The sequence below is a fragment of the Ailuropoda melanoleuca genome, chromosome 16 (assembly GCF_002007445.2).
Source record: "Ailuropoda melanoleuca isolate Jingjing chromosome 16, ASM200744v2, whole genome shotgun sequence".
Lineage (NCBI taxonomy): Eukaryota > Metazoa > Chordata > Mammalia > Carnivora > Ursidae > Ailuropoda > Ailuropoda melanoleuca.
In genome coordinates, this window is record NC_048233.1 from 2,379,993 (window position 1) to 2,406,076 (window position 26,084).

The 26,084-nt window shown below is 37.1% G+C and overlaps 1 protein-coding gene and 1 pseudogene across 12 annotated transcripts in view; both read right to left on the reverse strand.

Annotated features, from left to right (window-relative positions):
* ERC1 (ELKS/RAB6-interacting/CAST family member 1) overlaps positions 1–26,084 on the reverse strand; it is a 536,559-nt gene that overhangs the window by 162,775 nt on the left and 347,700 nt on the right. The gene's annotated exons all lie outside the window — the stretch shown is intronic.
* On the reverse strand, positions 994–3,075 carry LOC117796707 (annotated as a pseudogene).

A 26,084-nucleotide genomic window follows, 5' to 3' on the forward strand; every position in this document is an offset into this window, starting at 1 on the left:
ACTGAGTCTCTTGTAGGCAGCATATAGATGGGTCTTGTTTTAATTTATCCACTCAGCACTCAATTTCTTGATTGGAGTTTAGTCTCTTTACATTTAAAGTAATTATTGATAGGTATGTACTTATTGCCATTTTGTTCATTGCTTTCTGTGTGTCTTTTCTCAAATGCTTTCCGGTATTTATTTACAAGTTTTTGTTTTGTGGTTACTGAGAGGGTCACGTACGGCTTCTTATGTATAGAACAAGCTATTTTGAGTTGACAGCAACTTGAATTTGAATACACTTCAAAATTTTACATTCCTGCCCTCCTGCCCAAGTAATCTATTTTTTTAAATTATGTTCAGTTCAGCCAGCATATAATACATCATTAGTTTTTGATGCAGTGTTCATAGCAGCAATGTTCACAATAGCCAAACTGTGTAAGGAGCTGAGATGCCTTTCAACAGATGAATGGATAAAGAAGATGTGGTACATATATACAATGGAATATTATTCAGCCATCAGAAAGGATGAATACCCACCATTTGCATTGACATGGATGGAACTGGAGGGGATTATGCTAAGTGAAATAAGTCAAGCAGTGGGAAAACTGAAAGCCAAGTAATCTGTTTTTGATGTCACATTTTACATCTTTTCATTTTAAGCATCCTTTAATGTCTAAACTTAGTATTGTAGTTTTAATATTTTTCCTTTGTCTTTTAACCTTCATGGTAGCTTTTAAGTGGCTGGTCCACTACTTTTACTACACATTTACCTTTTCCAGTGAGATTTTTACTTCTGTATGTTTTCTTGTAATTAATTAGTGCTTCCCCTCCAGTTTAGAGAGGTGCCTTTATCATTTCTTTCTTTTTTTTTTTTTTTTAAAGATTTTATTTATTTATTTATTTGACAGAGAGGGACAGCCAGTCAGAGAGGGAACACAAGTAGGGGGAGTGGGAGAGGAAGAAGCAGGCTCCCAGCGGAGGAGCCTGATGTGGGGCTCGATCCCATAACGCTGGGATCACGCCCTGAGCTGAAGGCAGAGGCTTAACGACTGAGCCACCCAGGCGCCCCGCCTTTATCATTTCTTACTAAGGTCGGCTTAGTAGTGATGAAGTTCTTTAACTTTTGCTTGTCTGGAAAACTCTTTTTTTTTTAAAAAAATTTTGTTTATTTAACAGGTAGTAATAGTTTCAGAAATCTTTTTCTTCATCAGACGTTTGGTCCCCTTGCAAAACTTTTGGTCTCTGAGCTTGAACGTGGAGCTCTACTCCATCAATAATATGATATTCTTGCTGCAGTGCACCCTGAAGTTCTGTGAAGAAAACTGAATCCAATCCACATTTCTGTGAAATCCAGTCTCTTTGTCAGAAAGTACAGTGTACTTTCACACATGGACAAACTGTGCAAAGTGTCTGCTCAGCTCACTTGAGGCAGCAGTCCAGGGAATTTTTCTGACAAAAGTCACGGTTTGGCTAGTACTCATGTACAGCACCAGAGAGTCCCTCGCTGCCAAAGCCACCATCTTTAGAGCTGTCTGGAAAACTCTTAATCTCTCAAGTCTGAATGATAGTCTTGCCAGGTTGAGAACTGTTTATTGTAGGTTTGTTTTTTTTTTCCTGTTGGCCCTTTGAATATGTTGTGCCACTCTCTCCTGATTTGCAAGGTCTCTGCTGAAAAATTTGCCGATGACCTTATGGAGTTTCCCTTGTATGCATTAAGTTTTTATCTTGCTGCTTTAAAGAATCACTCTTTAACTTTTACTATTTTAATTATAATGTGTCTGGTATGGATCTCTTTGTGTTCATCTTCTTTGGAACTTTCTGGGTTTCCTGGACCTGTGTCTCTGTTTCCTTTCCCCGATTAGGGAAGTTTTCAGCCATTATTTCTTCAATAAGTTTTCCAGTCTTTACTCTCTCTCTTCTTCTTCTGGGAGCCCTATTATGCAAATACCATTCCACTTGACATTGTCCCCAAAGGGAATTTATCTTCATTTTTAAGACTTCTTTTTTAGTTTTGCTACGTTGTCTGGGTAAGTTCTACTGCTTTGTCTCCTAGTTTGTTGATCTGATCTTCAGGTTCATCCAGTCTGCTATTTAACTCCTCTAGTGTATTTTTCAGTCAGTTATGATATTCTTCAGCTTTGTAACTTCTGTTTGAAACTTTCTTAAGCTTTCTATCTCTTTGTTAAGGATCTCACTGTGTTCATTCATTCTTCTGTTGAGTTTGGTGAGCATCCTTATGACCACTGCTTTGAACACTTTACAAGGTGGTGGACTGCTTATCTCCGTTTCATTAACGTCTCTCTTTGATGTTTTGTCTTGTTCTTTCATTTGGGACATTATTCTCTGTCTCCTCATTTTGCCTGACTCTGTTTCTATGTATTAGGCAAAAGAACTACCTCTCCCACTCTTAAAGGAGTCAGTCACGTTTTTAAGGAGATGGTACATAGATCCCAGAACTGCAATCCCCTCTGGCTGCCAGATCTAGGCACTCAAAGGTGTCCCCTGTGTGGACTGTGTGTTCCCATATGTTGTGATGGGACCATATTTATTGTGAGGGGGTTCGCAGGGCTGTTGCCCAGCCTAGCTGCAACATGTGACTGGCACTGGAGAGTAGATGTGGGCTAGGCTGTCACTCAACCTGGCTGTGACACATACTTGCACTGAGGATGTGGGGCACTGAAATCGCAAATATGGCATCTGCCAACATCTCCATCCATGGAGAAAGTCCCAACAGTTTCCTAACTTTCCAACAGGCACTTTAGTAAGTGGGACTCCTTCACATCTGGTCTATGTGCTTTTCAAATTGGTGTTTTTGCATTAGGTCCCAGGGAGAATAAGTTTGTGAGTGAGCCCTTTAAGGGAGGGAGGGTGGGCGGTGTGGGTGGTTCTCTGTTCCCTACAGATCTATGGCTTTCCTGGACATAGTCTTTGTTGTTTTTCAAAACCTGGCATTTAGGAGTCTTCTTTCTTTTGCAGGATCCAGGGGTTGGTATGCCCGATGTGGAGCAGAAACTGCTCATTCATCAGGGAATAGTTCAGTATTTTTGAGGTCCCTCATAATGGTGAACTGCTGCAAATGGGGTGGGTCCTTTTTTTTTTTTTTTTAAAGATTTTATTTATTTATTCGACAGAGATAAGAGACAGCCAGCGAGAGAGGGAACACAAGCAGGGGGAGTGGGGAGAGGAAGAAGCAGGCTCATAGCCGAAGAGCCTGATGTGGGGCTCGATCCCATAACGCCGAGATCACGCCCTGAGCCGAAGGCAGACGCTTAACCGCTGTGCCACCCAGGCGCCCCGGGGTGGGTCCTTTTTTGGTAAGACAGTGTCTCTCCCTCTCTTACCCATCTTGATGTTATTTATTTATTTATTTATTTTTTTGTGGAGGCTCTCCTCATCCAGTTTTCTGGTCTTTTTCAGAGGAAATTATTCCATATATAGTTGTATATTCATTGTATCCATGAGAAGGAGTGATTTTATGAATTTCATATGCCACCATCTTGAACCCAAATCCCAATATTTTATTTAAAGCAAATTCTAAGCTGTACACGAGTAAAGTCTATTCTTACAATCTCAGTTAAATAGTTAATTGATGTTGGAACCCCTGCCTTGATTATTTTGGAGAACAAAGTAACACTTAAGAAATTACTAGAGAGAGTACAAACAGCAAATGTGCATCTTCCATGGTTTGTTCATGATTAGAGTGATACTATTAAATTTTATAGAGATTAAAATATAACATTCTCACAGAATGTTTTTGCTTGAGTCAGATGAGGCAAAATGAAATGACTTCCTGTGAATTATATCACTGTTGACAAAGGGGCTTATTTTTTTAAAAAAGATTTTATTTATTTGAGAGAGAGAAAGAGAGAGTGCACAAGCAGGAGGGTGGAAGGGCAAAGAGAGAGGGAGCAGCAGACTCCCCACTGAGCAGGGCACCCAATGTGGGACTTGATCCCAGGACCCCAAGATCGTGACCTGAGCTGAAGGCAGACACCTGACTGAGCCACCTAGGCCCCCAACAAAGGGGCTTATTATCTACTGATTGGCCGGGAGTTCTGTCAAGTTCCCTGTGGTAATTTCTACGACAATCTCTGCAGAGTAGCAATTCTTAAGACACCTTATCTCTGCTGCTACTCTAGCAAGTTAAGAAAATTAAAAACTTTTTGTGAAGGTAAAAACAACACATTATATATCAATTTATAAAGTTGATTATTTGATTTGTCCAAACACATGTCTGGGTAAGAGGACTTGATTGCCTCTCATACCCGAGAATTTTATCACAATGAGAACTAAGAGATTGACTAAGTACACATACTGAACTGGCATTTAATATTACATTTGAAAAAGAAAAACGGTATTTCAAACTTAAAATAGTCCTACTGTAAATACACATTGTCTTACAGAGGAGATCATGAATATAAGTTGTATTTGGATGCACTCTGAAAGAAATAAAAAGAGAGAAAGCAACAGAAAGAATAAAAGCAAGTGCTATAATCTCAAAAAACACCCCAGATAATTTCTACTTATGTGTGTTATTTTAGTTGTTGCAAATTTCTTTGAATTCTGTTTGCATGTGCCAGTACTTGAGGATACCTGCTTTAAGACTGAAGGTATACGAGAATGAGAAATTATTTGAGGATCTACTGACAGGTCTCAATTTGATGTTCTTTGGATTAAGAGAACTAGGAAGATCAGTAGGAGAAGAAAGGGATAAAGAAAGGGGGGGTAATCAGAAGGGGGAATGAAGCATGAAAGACTATGGACTCTGAGAAACAAACTGAGGGCTTCAGAGGGGAGGGGGGTGGGGGAATGGGATAGGCTGGTGATGGATAGTAAGGAGGGCACGTATTGCATGGTGCACTGGGTGTTATACGCAACTAATGAATCATCGAACTTTACATCAAAAACCAGGATGTACTGTATGGTGGCTAACATAATATAATAAAAAAGATTTTTAAAAAAATATAAATTCTAAATACCTTTTAGCTATAAAAATTCACCATTCTATGTAAAAGATAAATATATCAATTTACAAAGTACATGACAGTCAAATCATTCACTGGCTCCAATCCAAAATTTCCAGCCTGATTCTTTAGTCATTTGAAAATTTCCACGTTTCCCAAATCTATACTTTCTTAGTGCCTTTTATATCCTTTTCACTTAAAATTCAGTCTTCTAATCCCTCTTGCTCCTGCTGGTTCAGCTCAGTTCAGTACCCATTCACTAAATGTCTTATATGTGTTAAAGGTCACACTAAGCATTGAGCCAAGATAAGGCCTCAATCTTAAAATGTTATCCTGAGAAATTGAGGTGACTAGAACATGGGTGCATTATGAAGTCTGGCGGTAGACTGAGCTTGGAGTGCCCTAAGAATCCTGTGAGGCAATAAGGCAGGTGAAGACTTAGGGCTTTTGAAGCTCTGGGGAGAACAGTATGTTGTGCTGAGTGCAACTGGTGGCCTAATGGATTTGGGGGCCTTCTGAGGCAGTATAAACTAAGTAGTAATTTATTTATCAATTGTTTAATCTTATTTTTAAAAAGGAATTGGTTGTTTCCTTCTAAAAAGTTATTTGTAAATGACACTTATAAACCTGGAAAATAATCCCTCTCCTATTTGGTTGATTCCCCCACATTTCATCAATAATGTCTCATCATTAAAATAAATGAATCTTAAATTATTTAATTGAAGCATACAAGTCTTTATATTCTGGATACATCTGTTATAAAGCAAACATATACCATTATTTCATAAAACATGTGTTTAAAAATTTCAGATATCAAGAGACTACGAAGCCTTAAAATGGGAGAAAATATAGGCAAAAGATACAACTGATAAAGGACTGTTACCCAGAATATTAAAAAAACTCTCAAAATTCAACAATAATAAAATAAATAACCTGATTTTTAAAATGGGCAAGACTTGGACATCTCACCAAAGAAGATATACATATGAAAAAAAGTTCAACAGTGTATGTCATTAGGGAATTGCAAATTAAAACAATGAGATATCACTACACACCTATTAGAATGGCCAAAATCCAAAACACAGAAAATATCAAGTGCTAGTGAGAATAAATGACTCTCATCATTGCTGGTGGGAATGCAAAACTGTACAGCAACTCTGTAAGACAGTTTGGCAATTTCTGCCAAAAAAACTAACCCTTACTCTTATCATATAATCTAGCAATCATGCTCCTTGATATTTACCCAAATGAACTGAAAACTTATGTCGTGCAAAACTTACATTCAAAAACCTGGACAGGGAATTTTATAGCAGCCTTATTCGTAACTGTCAAAATTTGCAAACAATCAAGATATCCTTCAGTAGGTGAGTGGATAAACTGTGGTACATCAAGACAATGGAATATTGTTGGCACTAAAAAGAAATGAGCTATAAAAGCCATAAAAAGATGTAAAAGAAACTCAAATACATATTACTAAGTAAAAAAGCCATTTTGAAAAGGCAGGATAAAATTCCAACTATACAACATTTTGGAAAAGGCAGTATTATGGAGACAGTAAAAAGGTAAGTGGTTTTCAGGGGTTAGGGAGAGGAAGAAATAAATGAGCACAGAGGGTTTTAAGGCAGTGAAACTTCTACATGATACTACAGTGGTTGATACATAACATTTCTCAAAATCCACAGAATGTACAAAACTAGGAGTGCACTCTAATATAAACTATGGACTTTGTGTAACAACGACATAATGTAGGTTCATTGATCAAACCTATACCACCCTGGTACCCATAGTTGATAGAGGGAGAAACTGTGTATATATGGGGGAGATTTTGTATATATGGGGATGGCAGTGTATCGAGACTCTCTGTAATTTCCACCTGATTTTGCTATTAACCTAAAACTGCCCTAAAAAATAAAATTAATTTGAAAGATATACTGAATTACTAAAGTCACAGTTATGAATCTGTTTAGAGTATGAAAAGATAAGATACAGACTGGGGGAAAATATTTGCAAACCACATATCTGACAAGAGACTCATAGTCAGAATAAAGAATTCTCAAAACTCAACTATAAACACTCTAATTAGAAAATGGAAAGAAGACATGAAGAGATACTTCACTGAAAAGAATATACAGGTGACAAGCACATGAAAAGTTCGTCAATATCATTCTCCCTCAGAGAAATGCAAAGTAAAAACCACAATGAGATATCATTATACAACTATCAGAACTGCTAAAATAAAAATAGAGACAATACCAAATGCTAGTAAGGATGTGGAAAGATAGGATCACTTACACACTACAAGAATATAATATGGTGCCACCATTCTGGAAAGCAGTTTGGCAGTTTCTTTTTTCTTTTTCCTTTTCTCTTTTTAAAATTTATTTATTTATTTGAGACAGAAAGAGAGAGCAAGAGAGAGAGGGTGAGAGTTGAAGGAGGGACAGACGGAAAGAATCTTCAAGCAGACTCCCTGCTGAGTGCAGAGCCGAGGCGGGGCTCGATCTCATGACCCATGAGATCATGACCTGAGCGGAAACCAAGAGGTGGACCCTTAACTGACTGAGCCCCCAGTTAGACAGTTTCTTAAAATATCAAATTATGCAACTACCATATGATCCAGCAACTGTACACCTGGGGATTAATTCCAGAAAAGTGGAAACTTAAGTTACAAAAAAAAAAAACTACACATAAATGTTTATATGGGGTTTTTCCATAACAGACAAAAACTGGAAACAACTCTGATGTTCTTCTACAGGGGACTGGTTAAACAAGCTGTAGCACATTCATACCATGGAATATCACTCAGTAATAAAAAGGAATGAATTACTGATAAATGCAGCAATCTGGATTACTCTCCAGGAATTGTGCAGAGTGAAAAACAATCTGAAAAGATTATATACTGTATGATTCCATTTATATAACATTCTTAAAATGACAAAATTATAAAAACGGAGAGCAGATTAATGGCTGCCAAGAGATAAAGAAGGTTGGATGAGAAGGGAGTGGGTGTGACTATAAAAAGGGATCTCTGTGGTGACAGAAATGTTCTGTATATTGACCTTATCAATGTCCATATCCTGGTTGTGCTACTGTATACAACATCACATCTTGGCTTTGCAGATGTTACCACTGGGGAAACTGCCTGAAGAATACAATGGGATCTCTCTGTATTAGTTCACACAACTACATGTGAATCTACAAAATCTACAATTATCTAAAAATAAAAAGTTTAATTAAACTAACAAATTATTTCATTCAGATTAAAATGAAAAATTAATTATTATCTTGTCCGTTTTGGCTCAATATTTGACTAGCCTAATACTAGCCTAAATCCTAAGTGCAATTCTAAGAGAATCTCCTTATTAGTGCTGGGAATCAAATGAAGTTCAAACACGAGGTAAAATTCTAATCTTATTGCAATGCTGGCAATCACAAGCTTAGATCCCAAAGATGATGGCAGTAATGAATCTAAGATTGGGTGGACTGAAACACAGTACACAAAAAACCCATGGACACATACCAAGAAGAATGTTAAACTTAAACCAGTTCTAAAACTATACATCCTATAAAATAGGAAGGGATCTCTTGGACATGACATGAGCTGTGGCTGGCTCTGCCCTATCTCACTTTATGGATTTACGGCAGTTTTCCTGTTCAGGAACCATCCCAGAAACCATGTGCGCCTTACATATTTGCCATTCCTACTATGGTATGACATAAATAAATCATGGGGCTTGGGTCAGCACAGCCAGCCTGTAAAGTGATTCATGAGGCCAGCAGTACCATCCCCTAGGACTATGCACTTTATTACAGTAAACCTCAGAACAAGATACAATTTCCTGACTCAAGAAGCAGCCTTTAAATCAGGACACCTGGACAGCCCTGGAACCACTTAAAAAATACAATAGGTCTCAATCCACCATTGTTACTTAGTGCTGGCCTGCACTTGCCCCAGCTCTGTTCCTTTTAACACTAAATACTAAATTCAAAATGAATTCCTTTTGAGTGAATTATTATGGTAACAGAACTACAGAATAAATTTAAATGTATCCCGTCCTTTTTTATCTTTTTTGTTCCTTGCTTTACCTTAACTTTATTTACCCACTCAAAAATAATATTCCCTGTGTCAATTTCCCAGTCTTTAAAACTCATAAACCAAGAACACCTTTTGGTGTCTAAAATAAAAAAGCAAATGACTATGAACCTGGTTTCCCTCTAGATAACTCAATAAGGAGCACCAGTTAGAGCAATCCTGGAGACAAAGTCATCAGGGCATTCTTTGGGCTTGGAGACTTAATACCGCAATCAGTGCGATTTATGTAGGTATCACATATACTTTAACCAGGACTGGCAATAGTTCCATACTGTTGTTTGGGAAAATCAGAAATCTAACCAGTTGTAAAAGTTACGTTTGTTGAATTCCTAAGGGCTTTTTACATTAGGATCTAAGTGTAATCATCAAGTTATCTTTTTATGTCCTCAACTTTTTGAAAAAATGCTTAAAGCCAGTAAAACAAACAAAACCACATTCCTGGTTATCAAAAAGAACTACTTTTAAGCCAAGATGCCAGTTTTTAGCTAGACAATATCACTTTATGAATTTACTGAAGCCTCCAAGCCAAAGGCCCATCACATATTATTTTATACTTCTTCTTGAAGAAACTCTGGAGAAAAAGTGTGGGGACTCTCTATTATGACCACAGAACTGATCCCAATGTCCTGATCTTTTGGGATACAATGGAGGCAAATTTACTTTTATTCAATAAAGACCTGCCTGACTGAATAGGTTTTGGGCACATGCGGCCAACAGATAACAAAACGCGGCAGTGCTTTACTACATTCCTTTGCAATAAAAATAGGCCAAGAGAAAATATGGAGTCTAGCTCCTTACCTTCTTCACACCTAAGTCCTTAAAGTGACTGGACTGTATATATGCATGAAGTTGTTTAAAAATTTGAGCATGGTGACTAGAGATCAAGGCAAACTACAATAATTGAACTACATGCCTATCAAAGCAAAAGCTTTCCAGTGAATCAAAAAGAGAAAAGAAATGACTATAGGAATTCTCAGCAACTACAAACTACATTTTGATGACAGTAGTACTGATTGTTCACAAATCTCAAGGGACACAGGTTTTTGTAAATCTTGTCATATTTTTTTTTTTAAGATTTTATTTATTTATGTGACAGAGAGACAGCTAGCGAGAGAGGGAACACAGCAGGGGAGTGGGAGAGGAAGAAGCAGGCTCCCAGTGGAGGAGACCGATGTGGGACTTGATCCCGGAACGCCGGGATCACGCCCTGAGCCAAAGGCAGACGCTTAATGACTGTGCTACCCAGGCGCCCCTGTCATATTATGTTTTAAGACATTATACATTTTTTTCTTAAAAGCTGATTCTTTACCATTGACCATACAATCAAACAAGTTTCCTAAAAAGAATTCAGTAATAAAACTTCTTTAATTAATAAATATTAAAGCTTCTGTAAACAAGTGGGGCAGATATGTTCTTTCTTAATGACTTCTGTCTTACTTCCTACACCTGTGTCGTGTTTTTAGAAAAGATACCCAAATCATGAAGAGGAGGTTGGCAAATCATTTACATTGGTCTTGGAGTTGTTTTTCACTAGGAAATACCATAAGCCTTCACAGTCTGCCAGACAGTGTAAATAAAAACTGCAGATAGGCTATAAAACAGATCACACTCTAGAGAATCAGCAAATTGGAGAGATATATGAAAAACTGGCATTAGGGGGAAAAAAAGCTCTTTTCTAGAGAAGCCTTCAATTCTTAACCTGACAGCAAAAGAATACTTTTTGGGCTAATGTAAAAATTGATACCAATCACAAAATGTATGTAGTATTTTGTAGAAAATACAGCTTAAGGACCATCAAAATAGACATGTTTGAGTTTTACAGAATTTCTCTATATAGAAACTACTATATTATTTCAATTTCCTCTTCAACGTGGTTAATTTTGTTTTGGGTGCATTTTAAATTGACTAATAAGCTAAGCACAGTTTGAAAAAGTAAACTGTGGCACTAGTACTGGCAATAAAATACATCCTAGGATTTCAATAACATATTTCAAGAAGATATACTTGAAAACAGCCAAGAATCTTGACTAAATTCTACTTAAACAATGAACTACAAAATACCATCCTCAATTGATTCTGACCCCATCTAAAAAAAAAAAAAACCAAAAACCAAAAACCAAAACAAAAACCCAAAACAAAAAAAACCCACATACACAACAAAAAAGCAAAAAACTCCCAAATCATCTATCAAGTAAACAAATGCCACAACACACTCTGTCTCCTATACACTACAGTGGCTGACTGATAATATCTACTTACTCTGTTAGGGTTAATCAATCACTGATTCTCCCAGAAATGAAAGGAAGTTTGTCAATTTTTTGAGTTGGGCCATAGCTGACTAAGGTTCTTAACTGAAACACGAAGATTCTTCCTGTCCTTAAGAACTATGAACCCTCTGAAGTTCACCAAGCTTTACCCTCTCAGTTTCCTCCTTTGTAAAGAGGGGCCTAGATTAAAAAAATATGAACATTAATAAATATTTGTAAATAGCCCTGAACAAATGTAAATGATGTAATGTGAAAAAAGTACAGGTTTTCTTCTAGGAAAAACCCTTTGGATGTTCTGTCCAGTATCAGTGATTTCTACAGATCAACATGAAGCTACCCAGGAAGACAAAGCTATTCTCATCAGTCAGGTCCACTTCTTGCCCAGACCACTTACTGTCACAGATTCTACCATGAAGAGAAGCCAGTTACTGTGCAAAATCTAAGGCTGCTATTTACATGTGCAAAGAGAAAACATAAACATTTTATGTATAATATGAGCTCATTAGAATTGCTATTTTTCAAAACTGTATGGAGAAGATTAAAGTCATTTAATGCTTAGTGACAAAAACATATTTTGTTTTTCCTCCTGTGATCTTTAGACATCACAGAGGAAATGTGTTCAAACTGCAATAAAAAATTAAGCAAGTACTAAATAAACATTAGACAGACTATGAAACCAAATATACAAGTAAAAAAGAAAAATCCAAATTCTTAATTTCATTTAGCTATGTTAAGCTTCTGTACAACTTCAATAAAACAGCTGTTTAGATGCTATGGATTTAAGTTGAAATAAACACAGTCTCTGCACTCAAGAGTTTATAATGTAGGGACTGGTAAACTATAACCCAGGAGCCAAATTTACCCTGCTGTCTATTTTATCATTATTGTTGTTGTTGTTGTTGTTAATTGTAGTAAAATATACATAAAATTTAGCATTTTAACCAGTAAGGGCACAATTCAGTGGCACTGAGCACATCACAGTGTTGGACAACTACCACCACAATCCATTTCTGGAACCTGTTCATATTTTTACACAGAAACTTTGTACTCATGAAACAATAACTCTCCATATCCCACTTGCCCAGCCCTTGGCAATCTCTAGTCTACTTTCTGTCTTTATGAGGTTGGCCTACTCTATGTACCCAGACAAGTGGAACCATGTAATATTTGTCCTTCTGTGTTCAGCTTCTTTCACTCATCATCATGATTTCGAGGTTTTCATATGGTAGCATATGCCAGAATTTCATTTCTTTTAAAGGCTGAATAATACTCCATAGTATATATACATATACACACATTTTGTTTATCCATTTATTTGCTGATGAATACTTAGGGTGCTTCCACCTTTTGGCTATTGTAAATAATGCAGCTATGAACAATGGCGTACAAGTATCTGTTTGAGTTCCTGCTTTCAATTATTTTGAGTACGTACCTAGGAGTAAAACTCGTGTTCCACTTGTTTTTGTAAATAAAGCTGTATTGTTACACAGTCATATGTATTTATTTACATACTGTTTTTGTAAATAAAGCTGTATTGTTACACAGTCATATGTATTTATTTACATACTGTCTAGGATTGCTAGACACAGCTGAGTAGTCGTAAAAGAGACCGTATGACCCACAAAGCCTGACATCTTTTCTATTTGGCCCTTTATAAAAAAAAGTTTGTTGACTCCTTTTATTGTCCATTATAGTAAGATGTGGAAGGGGTGGAGAAGCAGCTAATTTTGTCTTATAAAGCCGTGTGGGCTCTGCGTGTATGGGAGGGTGGATGCATATGTGCACGCATGTATGTGTGTGTGCATGTGTATTCTGGAGGGGGTAATGGAAAGGGGAGCATTAGATCCTAACACTACTATCTTGGAAAAAACTATTTATATTTTGTTTTCACACTGGGGTTAGGGTCACCGTAACAACTATATTAAAGCGTTTAGTTTAGGCTTTTCAGACTACACTTGAGAGCTTCACTGAGCTTTACACTTTAATGATTATAGGATTACCTTGTTTTCCTCAACACTGAATTCTCTCTTGGCTTCTATAAAATCACACTTTGCTGGTTTACTATGTAGCTCCTAACAATTCTCCTTCATCTCTTACAGGATCATTTCCTCCTCATCCATGTGTTGAATTCCCTAGCAATACACTATAGGCTCTTCTCATTTTATACTATTATCCATTCCCTTCTGTTTGAGCTTCAGAACTACACATATCCAAATGTCTACTGGATGGATCTATTTTACCATCCTGCATCTCAGTGGACCACATCAGTATCCACCTAGTTTCTCAACCCAGACACCTAACAGTCATCCTTAACTCCTCTACTGCCTAACTCACCATAGTCAATCAGCCACCAATAAATTATACCTTTTCTATCTTTTAAATATTTCTCAAAAATCTCTTAAACCTCGTAAGTGCGGGTTTATTTCAGGGTCTTAAAAACTTTAGATTATTACAGTGTTTTCATGACTTTAATCTTGTCCCTACACCTCATTTTCTACAGCAGAATCATGTATCTGAAATGCAAATATAAATGTCACTTCTATACTTAAAATATTTAATAGCTCTTTATTGCTTCCAGGATAGGAGAACTGGCCTCCAACATGGCCCCCTCTGGTCCCCACAACCTGGTATTCATACCATTTATAGACTCTTTCTGTACTACAGCAGTGGTGATCTGTATGATCAATATAAGGTGAGATGGTTGAAATGATGTAAATCACTTCCAAGATCATGTTATAAAAAATACTGTGGCTTCAGGGGCGCCTGGGTGGCTCAGTTGGCTAAGCAACTGTCGGGTCATGATCCTGGAGTCCAGGGATGAGTCCCGCATCAGGCTCCCTTGCTCAATGGGGAGTCTGCTTCTCCCTTTGACCCTCACCCTTCTCGTGCTCTCTCTCTCTCTCAAATAAATAAATAAGATCTTTTTAAAAAAAAATACTGTGGCTGCTGTTTTCAGTGTCCTCTTACCCTGGGATGGATCATTCACCCTATGGGAACCTCGCTGTGATGTTATGAGAAGCCTACAGAGAGGCCCATTCTGTGAGGAAGTAAAGCCTCCTGCAAATAGCCAATGAAAAAATGAGGACTCTACTCAACAGCTATGCGAGTTAGTCATCTGTTCCTGGAGGACTTGTCCTGTGTTTGTCTTGTGTCCCCTATCCCATGCTGACTCAGACCCTGCAGGCAGGCCCAGCTCTTGAACCCAAAATCAAGCTTCAGATGGCTGCAGCCTGAGCTGACATCTTAACTGCAGTCTCATAAGAGGTCTGAGGTCAGAAGCACAAAGCTAAAGGATTCCCAAATCTGATCATCGGAAGCAGAGATAATAATTTTTGTTTTAGGCGACTAAATCTGGGATAACTTGTTATGTGGAAATATATAAGTAATATAGGATAAAGGCTAAATTCTTTTTTTTTTTTTTTAAAGATTTTATTTATTTATTCGACAGAGATAGAGACAGCCAGAGAGAGAGGGAACACAAGCAGGGGGAGTGGGAGAGGAAGAAGCAGGCTCATAGCAGAAGAGCCTGATGTGGGGCTTGATCCCATAACGCCGGGATCATGCCCTGAGCCGAAGGCAGACGCTTAACCGCTGTGCCACCCAGGCGCCCCATGGCTAAATTCTTTAACATGGTACACGAGCTATGATTATGGCTTTCCCTCTCCCATTATCCATTTTAATTTATGCTTCAATATGACTCACTTACTTACATTTCTCCATGTCTTATCAACTGCTATCCAGTTTTTCTGATATCACAACCTCCTCGCCAACCCTGCTCACCAATTGCTTTATGTCTCATATAATTTGACCACTGATGGAATTCTGTACTATCTTTATACATGGCCAACTGCCTAGCACAACTTGAGTTGTAGTCAGTATGTGTGTGGTACAGTGTGGCCACACACATGGCTTTGTGTATATGCTCCCATTTTTTATTTTGATCATGCTTTAATATATTTGTCTATACAACCCTCCTTAGAGTCTAAAATAGGTATTCAATAAATACTTATTGAATGAACAGACTCGTGTTAAATTTTCAATATAACCAGATTACATGAACACTTAAAATATGTAATTTTACTGATAAAGGGTTAACATTCAAAATACACAAAGAACTCATGAAAATAAATTTTAAAAATCTAATTAAAAAATGGACACAAGAGTAAAAAAATGGGCACAAGAAAAGATGCTCAACATCACTAACCAGGAGGAAAATGCAAATGAAAACCACAGTAAGGTATTACCTCACACATTCTGTCAGAATGGCTATTATCACACAGACTACAAAAAACAAGTGTTGGTGAGGATGTAGAGAAAAGGGAATGTAAATTTGGTGCAGCCATTATGGAAAATCATAATGAAGGGGTGACTGGGTGGCTCAGTCGGTTAAGTGTCCGACTCCTAGTTTCCGCTCAGGTCATGATCTCAGGGGTCATGGGATCAGGCCCACACTAGGCTATGCGGTCAGCACAGAGCCTGCTTGAGATTCCCTTTGCCTTTCTCTCAGCTCCTCTCTCCACTCGTGCTCTCTCTCTCAAAATAAATAAATAAAATCTTAAAAAAAAAAGATAATGGTAATGGACATTCCACCCCCCAATTAAAAATAGAACTACCATGTAATCCAGCAATTCCATTTTTAGGTATTTATCCAAAGAAAATGAAAAAAACTAATTCAAAAAGACACATGCACTCCTATGTTTCTCACAGCATTATTTACAATAGCCACAATATGGAAGCAACCTAAGTGTCCATGAACAGATGAATGGCAAAAGAAAATGTACACAACGGAAAATGTACACAATGTGATATTACTCAACCATTAAACAAAAAAGAAAAGAAATCTTGCCATTTGCAACAATATGGATGGACTATAGGGTACTATGCTAAGTGAAGTCAGAGAAGAATACTATATAACTTCATTCACATGTGGAATCTGAAAAACAAAACAAATGAATAAACAAAACAGAAAAAGACTCGTAAATACAGAGAACAAACTGATGGTTGCAGAGGCGCGTGGGTGGTGGCCAAAATAGGAAGAGGGAATTAACAAGTACAATATTCTAGGGGCGCCTGGGTGGCTCAGTCGTTAAGCGTCTGCCTTCGGCTCAGGGAGTGATCCCAGGGTCCTGGGATCGAGCACCGCATTGGGCTCCCTGCTCTGCTGGGAGCCTGCTTCTTCCTCTCCCACTCCCCCTGCTTGTGTTCCCTCTCTCACTGGCTGTCTCTCTCTCTGTCAAATAAATAAATAAAATTAAAAAAAAAAAAGAGGTACAATATTCTAGTTTTAAAATAAATAAGACACAGAGTTGTAATATACAGCATACAGTCAACAATACTGTAACAGCTATGTGTGGCAACATATGGTAACAACTTAGTGTGGTGACCATTTCATAATGTATACAAATATTCAATCACTATGTTGTACATCTGAAACCAATACAATATTGTATATCAATTATTTTCAATAAAAATATACAACTCTAAAAAACAAGAATTGTGCGAAACCAGTAATTACAACTTTCATCTGCTATTTTTAATTATTCTAACTACGAACCAAAACTTCTTATCCCTAGGAAAGGAATAGCCTACAGAGATACAGAGAATGTATCCTAGGTTATCCGTATCCAAAACAAAAAAAAAATTTTTGTTGTTGTTAAAAGAACAAAACATGTGGATTTCAGGTCCTGGAGTTTAAATCAGTGTTTCCCAAACCTTTCCAGATCATGGAACACAAGGAAGTGATATTTATTCAGAAAACTGAGATAACAAGATGAGGCTACTCTTGGCCCACACCTGACGCAGTGGTCTGTTGTAGCACACTGCTTAAATTGTATTCTCTTTTTAAAAACATTGTTATTATCAAAGTATAGTTGATATCCTATATTAGCTTCAGGTGTACAATATATCGATTTTAACAATTCTATACATTACTCAATGCTCACCAAGGTAAGTGTAGTCACCATCTGTCACCATACAATGTTACTGTAATATTATCAACTATATTCCTTATGCTGGACTTTCCATCTCCATGATTTATTTTATAATGGGAAGTCTTTACCTCTTAATCGCGTTTACCTATTTGCCCTTCTCCCCACCCACCCTCCCCTCTGGCAACCATCAGTTTGTTCTCTGTATTTATGAGTCTGTTTCTATTTGTTCATTCATTTTCTCTTTAGATTCCAGATTAAGTGAAATCATATAGATTGCTTTTAAAATTAAATATGGTAATTTTGCCTAAAGGTGAGAGATTTCAGAATGTCTTCTCCAATACTTAGAAGAAATAAATAAAACTCTGTAAAAGCCTGCAAATATTCACTTGCAAGAACCAAACAAGACAAAGGACACAACCTTATTTTGAGCTACAGATAAGGAAATGAAACAAAAATGCTGGTGGGGAACGGAGGAGTTCTTAACTGTGTTCTAACGCCAGAAACAGTATCAAAGTCAGAAATGAGTTGACAAAATGGTGAGGATTCTGAGTAATAACACCAAACTAAAAGAAAATAAGATTGAAGGGTGAATTGAAAGCTTACAAAATGAAAATCAGAGAAATACTTACCTACAGAAGCCTCAGTACAGGCAAGAAAATGACCAGGATAGGTCATTATGTGGGGATCACTAAAGAATTTCACAAATGATCTGAATCCTAATCACTCCTACCAAGATGAACATGTGACATTTTATCAAATTTCAGAACACAAAAAAACTGAGTCCAGGTTGTACAACAAAGACTGTGCATGGCCCTAACTGTGTACTGTTCCTTCTCCTTACCTTTCTCAGGCTATGGAAAAGCAGACCAAAGTCATTTCACCCTACATTATTGTCTAAAAAGAGAAAACCAGGTTTCAGATAAGGTGGGGGTAGGAAAGGTATCAGAGAATATTTACTCACTCCACATCACAAGAAACACATCCAAGAATTTTCTTCCAATCCATGAACACAGGATTTCTCTTCATTTATTTGTATCTCCTTCAATTTCTTTAATCAATGTCTAGTAGTTTACATTGTAGAGATCTTTCACCTCTTTGGTTAAATTTATTCTTAACTACTTTATTGTTTTGATGCTATTGCAAACGTGTTTCTTTTTCAGATAACTCACTGTTAGTGATAGAAATGCAGCTAATTTTTATATATTGATTTTACATCTTGCAACTTTACTGAATTCATTAATTAGATCTAACAGTTTTTTGGTAGTGTCTTTAGGATTTTTTTTTAAGATTTTATTTATTTATTTGTGAGAGAGAGAGCACAAACAGGGAGAGCAGCAGGCAGAGAGAGAAGGAGGTTCCCCACTGAGCAAGGAGCCCCTTGTGGGACTTGATCCCAGGACCTTGGGCTCATGACCTGAGCCAAAGGCAGGTGCTTAACCGACTGAGCTACCCAGGCATCCCTAGGACTTCCACATATAAAACTATGTTATCTATAAATAAAGACAATTTTACTTCATCCTTCCCAATACTGATGCCTTTAGTTTCTATTGTCTAATTGTTCAGGCTAGGATTTTCAGTACTATGTTGAGTAGAAAGGAGAGGATTTCTTTTCTTCTCTTTTTCTTTTTAAGATTTTATTTATTTATTTGACACAGAGAGAGAGAGAGAGAGAGAGAGCAGCAGAGGGAGAAGAAGACTCCCTGCCCAGCAGGAAGCTGGATGAGGGACTCCATCCCAGGACCCCAGGATCATGACCTGAGCAGAAGGCAGATGCATAACTGACTGAGCCACCCAGGTGCCCCAGGAGAGCATTTCTTTAAGTTGATTTTGTTTGGTGACTTACAAGCTTCATGAACTTGGATATCCAAATCTCTCCCCAGATTTGGGAAGTTCTGTTTTTATTTCTTTACATAAGCTTTCTCCCCTTCTTATTCTCTTTTGCTTATGGAACTCCAATAATTCACAAATTGATCCTTTTGATGATATCATTTAGATCATGTAGACTTTCTTCACTCTTTTTCCTGTGTTCCCCTCTGACTAGATAATTTCAAAGTTCCTGTCTTAATTCTCACTGATTCCTTCTTCTGCTTGAGATTCACTGAATTCTTCAGTACCAGAGTTTCTGTTTGGTTCCATTTCACGGTTTCTATCTCATTATTAAACTTGTTTTGTTCATTCATTGTTTTCCCAGTTTTGTTGAACTGTCTTTCTGTGTCTTCTTGAATTTTTCTTGTAGTGCAATGAATTTCCTTACAACAGCTATTCGGAACTCTTTATAAGTTGTAGATCTCCATGTTTTTGGGTTTGGTAACTGGAAGATTATCATGATCCTGTGGTAGTGTCATGTTTCTTTGATAATTGGTGTTCCTTTCAATTTTGTGTTGTCTTCACATTTGAAGTAGGAGCCACAACCCACTGCAGGATGTTCAAATTCACATTTTGTTTGCTCCAATAGAGTGCTGCATTCTCTGTGCACCTAGACTTTCACAAAGGCTTTCTTCTTTGTTGGTGACTGTCTGAGTTAGTATTCTCCAGGGGCTCCCAGACCTCTGTCAAGAGCTGATTCATGGATCACTTCAGTGTCCACAAACAGGAACAAGGTCTGTCTGCCTATTATATGTTGTAGGGGTGGGCAAGATTCTTTCCAGGTCCTTGGTGTCCAGTGGGAAATCCCATAGCTCCCACAAAGGCACTCTTGTAGTATACGGATGCCACTTATTTATTGTTGAGGGTGTGTGGGAAGGACTAAAATGAGAAACATCTTATATAGCCACAAAGCTGACATCACTTCTCTGTCTTTCCACTCCACCCCTACCCCCTCAACTCAAGAATTTGCTTCCTGAGGTATAAATATGGTTTACTATATTTTTATTTATCTGCATGGCATTTGTTTTGCTTTTCAATGAATTTGAGTGCCTTAGACTGTCCCACTTCAATCATTTATATTATGTCCCATTTCAATAATTTATATTACCTTTTGGTCCCTGAATACATCTGAATTTGCTTCTATAGGTGTACAAGATTGAAAAACTGGAGCAAACAGCCAAGGCAGAATCTTCTTACTTATGTGGACTTAACAATGCACTCCTCACATTCACATAGCTTCTTAAAAATTTAGAGTTGTCTCATAAATCCAAAAACATGACACCTTGGTGGGAGATGACTAGTTCCAGCACAGCATATTGCTAAGCTCGTAAGTCTTTCTGATTTTACCCGGCCCGGATATGCCAAATAAATGTCTGAGCATTTGAGTGTAAATTAGAGATTCTGGAACCAAAAGTAGAGGTTACCACTGCAGCCACTGCAGAAATCTGAGCCACCCAAGGCACAGCACCACAGCAAAATAGGAGTATCCCTAGAACTAAACAGGATCAATTATTCAAGCCAAAAACAAATGAGCCATTCTCGATCCCTTCATTTCCTTAAACCCCAATATTCAATCCATGAGAATGTCAAAGGCTCAACCTACAAAATATAACCTAGGTCTATAAACTTTAAAAACATAAACTGGACCATGCCAACACCCTCTTTCAAATACTTCAATGGTTTCCTACTTCATTTAGAATAAAACTCAAACTCCTTTAAAGTCTTAAATGACCTGGGTCTTTCCAACCTCTTTGGGAACATTTCCTATGAATCCCTTCTTTTATTAAACTCAAAGGTCTCTTTTTTTTTCTATTTTTCTATTTTCCAAGCTCAATTCTGCCTCAGGGAATTTGTATTTGCACTATCTTCTCCTGGGAATGCTCTTACCCTAGATATTCACATGGTTAATTTCTTTTCAATATTAGGGAGATAAATTCAAGAAAGACCTAAAAGATGGTTCAATATTTGCAAATCAATCAATACGGTACATCACATTAATAAAAGGAGGGATAAGAACCATATGATCATTTCAATAGAGGCAGAAAAAGCATTTTACAAAGTAGAACATGCATTCATGATAAAAACCCTCAACAAAATAGCTTTAGAGGGAACATACCTCAACATAATAAAGGTCATATATGAAAAACCCACAGCTAATATCATCCTCAATGGGGATAAACTGAGAGCTTTTCTTCCATGGTCAGGAACAAGACAGGGATGTCCACTCTCACCACTTTTATTCAACATAGTACTGGAAGTCCTAGCCACAGCAATCAGACAACAAAAAGGAGTAAAATGCATCCAAATCAGCAAGGAAGTCAAACTTGCACTATTTGCAGATGACATAACACTGTATACAGAAAACCCAAAAGACACCACCAAAAAATTGCTAGAACTGATCAATGAATTCAGTAAAGTCGCAAGATACAAAATCAATGTACAGAAATCTGTTGAATTTTTATATACCAATAATGAAGCAGTAGAAGGAGAAATTATGGAATCAAAACCATTTACAGTTGCACCAAAACTAGTAAAATACCTGGAGGAACAAATATTATTAAAATGTCTATACTACCCAAAGCAATTGATACATTTAATGCAATCCCTATCAAAATACCAAGAGCATTTTTCACAGAGCTAAAAGAAACAATACTAAAATTTGTATGAAACCACAAAAGACCCTGTATAGCCAAAACAAATCAAAGAAAAAGAAAATCAAAGAAAAGCAAAGTTGGAGGCATCACAATTCCATACTTCAAGTTATGTTACAAAGCCGTAGCAATCAAAATAGTATGGTACTGACACAAAAACAGACACATAAATCAGTGGAACAGAACAGAAACCCCAGACATAATCCCATGATTATACGGTCAGTTAATCTTCAACAAAGCAGGAAAGAATATGCAATGGGAAAAACATATCTTCAACAAATGGTGTTGGGAAAACTGGACAGCAACATGCAAAAGAATGAAACCGAACCACTTTCTTACACCATACACAAAAATGAATTCAAAATGGAATAAAGGGATACCTGGGTAGCTCAGTCGGTTAAGTGTCTGCCTTCAGTTCAGGTCATGATCCCAGGGTCCTGAGATCCAAGCCCCACATTGGGCTCCTTGCTCAGCTGGGAGCCTGCTTCTCCCTCTGCCTGCCCTTCCCCGTGCTTGTGCTCTTTCTGACAAATAAATAAAATCTTAAAAAACCCCACAAAATAACAAAAGAAAAATGGATTAAAGACCTCAGTGTGAGACCTGAAACTACAGACGTCCTCGAAAAGAGCACAGGCAGCAACTTCTTTCTACATATGTCTCCTGAGGCAAGGGAAACAAAATAAAAAATAAACTATTGGAATTACATCAAAATAAAAAGCCTCTACACAGAGAAGGAAACAACAAAACTAAAGACAACCTATGGAATGGGAAAAGATAATCACAAATGACATATCTGATAAAGGGTCAGTATCCAATATCTATAAAGAACTCATAAAACTCAACATATAATAAAAGAATATTCTAATTTAAAAATGGGCAGAAGAACTGGATATTTTTCCAAAGAAGACATACAGATGGCCAACAGACATTGAAAAGATGCTCAACATCACTATAAAAAAATGCAAATCAAAACTATAATGAGATATTACCTCACATCTCCCAGAATGGCTAAAACCAATAGCACAAGAAAGAGGCCTTGGAGAGGATGTGGAGAAAGGGGAACCCTCTTGCACTGTTGGTGGGAATGCAGACGGGTGCAGTCATTCTAGAAATAGTATGGAGGTTCCTCAAAGAGTTAAAAACAGAACTCCAATGATGCAGCAATTGCACTACTAGGTATTTATGCAAAGAATACAAAAACGTTAATTCAAAGGGATATATGCACCCTGATGTTTATACCAGCACTGATTGCAATAGCAAAATTATAGAAACAGCCTAAGTCCATTAACTGATGAATGAATAAAGAATACATGGTGTGTACACACACACACACACACACACACACACACACAGAGGAATATTATTCAATCATAAAAAAGGAATGAAATCTTGCCATTTGCAATGACATGAATAGAGCTAGAGAGTATTATGCTGAGCAAAATGTCAGTCAGAGAAAGACAAATGTCCTATGATTTCACTCATATGTGGAATTTAAGAAACAAAAACAAATGAGTAAAGATAAAAAAAAGAGAGAGAGGCAAGCCAACAGACTCTTAACTATAGAGAACAAACTGGTTACCAGAGGGATGGGATAAATAGCTGATGGGGATTAACGAGTCCACTTATTGCAATGAGCACTAGGCAATGTATGGAAGTTTTGAATCACTATATTGTACACCTGAAACTAATATTACACACTATGTTAACTGGAATTTAAATTAAAAAAAAAAAGAATGACCTACAAGCATTTCTTGACCTCATCTAAAATTTTTCCCAGTACATCATCAAACTCCTCTAGCTGTCTACCTTTATGAAAAGAACTCTTATAGTTTCTTCCTGTTACTTAATCATTGTCTAAAACTATTTTATTTATTCATTTTACTTCCATTTTCCCCACTAAAATGTAAACTCCATAAAGGCAGGGACCTTGTCTGTCTTAATCACTTGTGTACCTCTTGATATTAGAACATTTTCTAGCACACAAGGCATAGTTAATAAGTGGTGAATGAATTAATTGATGTTAAATAACTGTATCATTTGTCAGTAGCAATATGAACTTTCCAATTATCCCTTTTGGCTTGGTGTCTGAAAGCTCTTCTAGTCTAATGGAGACCCCATGGAAATGATTCTAAAGAAATACAAGAGGGATATAACTTCCCTTTTAGGGGTTTATTTCCTATTTGTATTTCTTTAGTATTAATATTAGATGGTGGAATTCAACACATTTCTGTAAGAAATAACATGAAAGCAAGGAGGCTGACAGAGCAACAGAAAGAGAGGGAACTACAGTCCAGGATTCATGCAGCAGAGGACTAATGTTGAGATGGGAGCAGATCTTTTGTAAAGCTCTGAAGAAATTCAAGACTCAAAATCAGCATGTGTGAGGACTAGAAATGAGAAGCCAAAAATAAGGGATTGCACGTTAAAGGTCTATCTACTGAATAGTATAATGCTCTTCCTCACTTTCCTGTTCTCTTCTATAGGACAAGCAGCTTGTTATTTTCCCCAACTATAACAGGCAAGTCAAGAAATATGAAGGGGTCTTCTCTATGACACTAAACTAGTTGGGGAGCTATAAGGCTGTTTATGTCAGGGTTGGTGGCCTTGAGTAAATTTTTAATTCTTGCATTTGGGGATAGCCTCCAATCTAACAGCTGGATCTATGCCCATCCATCCTAAAGAGATCTCTGCCAGCTGACAAGTTCTGCTTATGTATATAAAACTACTTGTCAGCTACACCATTCAGAGGAGAGGGCTAGCAGAGAAGTAAACCTACAAACACCAACAAAGGAATCTCAATTCAACCACTTACTACAATCAACTCAGTTCTTAAATATAAATGACAATTAAGGATCATCAGATATATGTGATAAACCTCTAAAATGAGAGAGGGGCAACAAGGTGGCTCAGTCGATTAAGCATCCAACTCTCTGTTTTGGCTCAGGTCATGATCTCACAGATTGTGGGATAGAGCCCTACGTAGGGGCTCCACCCTCAGCAGGGAATCTTCTTGAGATTCTCTCCCTCTGCCCCACCCCGCTACTGGCATGTGCACGCTCTCTTGCTCAAATAAATAAATCTTTAAAAAAAAAATAAGAGAGAGAAATTTCTAAATCGTAATAATTGAGGTAGAAGGAAAAACAATTCAGGAAACAAAAGAAAGTTTTTTAAAAGACCTAATTCCTTTTCTCAGAGAACTTCATGAAGATTATTAAAGCTACAAAACAAGATTTAGGAAGGCATAAAAAAGAACATTCAGATTATGAGAAAGTTAGAATCTCATTACCAAAATAAAAAAAATTCAAAAGGACTGAAGATAAAGTCAAGAAAATACTCCTAGAACTGAAGGAAGAAGAAAACAGTTAAAAATGTAAGAGAAAGTGAGGATTAATCTAGTGAGATCTCAAATCCAACTACAAGAGATTTTAGAAGAATAATAAAAATAGAGAAAAGAAAATGGTCAAAGAACTAATACTAGAATTTTCCTGAGCTTAAGCAAAGGGGGAAAAACAGACATGAATATATTCCTAAACCCAGGAGTCTTCAAAGAAAGACTTCTGGTCAAGATGTTTTAGTAAATTATGCTTTCAGGTATAAAATATATAGCAGTGACAGATAAAATAGAAAGCACTCTAAAAAGCTATAACTGGGATTAAATATAATCTAAACATATTTGTGGATCAGAAATGGAACAGAAATATAAAGTGAGATGTAGGGCTGGGTACACAGACTGCCTGTAATCTGCATCAGTAAGTATGCTGAGGTGGTTGGAATTTGACTCCTATAGGAGGATGAGACTAAAAGCAGTTTATAGGGGATATAAGCTCATTACTTAAAATTAGGAGCCAAAATTCCCTACCCCTCATCCTTCCCAATAATTTACTGCTCTCTAGGATTAGGGCACAGAGAATCAGGAAGACAGCCTCAAGAACATTAAAAGAACTAGGGCATCTACTGGCTCTGTGAGTTGATCTTTGTAAAAGCTTCAATATCACGGTGGCTCAGGAACCACCATTATACTGAAAATGTTCATGGTACCACGATTTTTAAGTACCCTTCACTAAATAACTTATGTCTCCATCAATACTACAGAAATTATTAGATGGATAAGTGCTAGATAAATAAGTGATACAGTCATATGCACAAGTCAAATAGCACAAGACTGAAAGAACTATTAACTACATGTAACAAGCCGACTAAAAATGAAAAGTGAAAGAACCCAGACACAATATTTACTTTATAATTCCATTTTATATAATACATAAACAGGTAAAATCAGAAGTCAGAATCCTGGTGACTGAAGGGAGGGGAACACAAAGATGGTTTCTGAA